A 1,358-nucleotide genomic window follows, 5' to 3' on the forward strand; every position below is an offset into this window, starting at 1 on the left:
TCGGGTTAGGGTGTCGGGTTAGGGTGTCAGGTTAGGGTGTCGGGTTAGGGTGTCGGGTTAGGGGTTAGGGTTAGGGGTTAGGGGTTAGGGGTTAGGGGTTAGGGTTAGGGTTAGGGTTAGGGTTAGGGTGTCGGGTTAGGGTTAGGGTTAGGGTGTCGGGTTAGGGTGTCGGGTTAGGGTGTCGGGTTAGGGTTAGGGTGTCGGGTTAGGGTGTCGGGTTAGGGTTAGGGTTAGGGTGTCGGGTTAGGGTTAGGGTGTCGGGTTAGGGTTAGGGTTAGGGTGTCGGGTTAGGGTTAGGGTTAGGGTTAGGGTTAGGGTTAGGGTTAGGGTGTCGGGTTAGGGTGTCGGGTTAGGGTTAGGGTGTGGGTTAGGGTTAGGGTTAGGTTAGGGTTAGGGTTAGGGTTAGGGTGTCGGGTTAGGGTGTCGGGTTAGGGTTAGGGTTAGGGTTAGGGTTAGGGTTAGGGTTAGGGTTAGGGTGTCGGGTTAGGGTGTCGGGTTAGGGTGTCGGGTTAGGGTTAGGGTGTCGGGTTAGGGTGTCGGGTTAGGGTTAGGGTTAGGGTGTCGGGTTAGGGTTAGGGTTAGGGTTAGGGTTAGGGTGTCGGGTTAGGGTTAGGGTTAGGGTGTCGGGTTAGGGTTAGGGTGTCGGGTTAGGGTTAGGGTTAGGGTTAGGGTTAGGGTTAGGGTGTCGGGTTAGGGTTAGGGTGTCGGGTTAGGGTTAGGGTTAGGGTGTCGGGTTAGGGTGAGGGTTAGGGTTAGGGTTAGGGTTAGGGTTAGGGTTAGGGTGTCGGGTTAGGGTTAGGGTTAGGGTTAGGGTTAGGGTTAGGGTTAGGGTTAGGGTTAGGGTTAGGGTTAGGGTTAGGGTTAGGGGTTAGGGGTTAGGGGTTAGGGGTTAGGGTTAGGGTTAGGGTTAGGGTTAGGGTTAGGGTTAGGGTTAGGGTTAGGGTTAGGGTTAGGGTTAGGGTTAGGGTTAGGGTTAGGGTTAGGGTTAGGGTTAGGGTTAGGGTTAGGGTTAGGGGTTAGGGTTAGGGTTAGGGTTAGGGTTAGGGTTAGGGTTAGGGTTAGGGTTAGGGTTAGGGGTTAGGGTTAGGGTTAGGGTTAGGGTTAGGGTTAGGGTTAGGGTTAGGGTTAGGGTTAGGGTTAGGGTTAGGGTTAGGGTTAGGGTTAGGGTTAGGGTTAGGGTTAGGGTTAGGGTTAGGGTTAGGGTTAGGGTTAGGGTTAGGGTTAGGGTTAGGGTTAGGGTTAGGGTTAGGGTTAGGGTTAGGGTTAGGGTTAGGGTTAGGGTTAGGGGTTAGGGTTAGGGTTGTGAGGGTTAGGGTTAGGGTTAGGGTTAGGGTTAGGGTTAGGGTTGGGTGGTTAGG

The sequence above is a fragment of the Streptopelia decaocto genome (genome assembly GCF_964273445.1).
Source record: "Streptopelia decaocto genome assembly, chromosome: 28".
NCBI classification, from domain to species: domain Eukaryota; kingdom Metazoa; phylum Chordata; class Aves; order Columbiformes; family Columbidae; genus Streptopelia; species Streptopelia decaocto.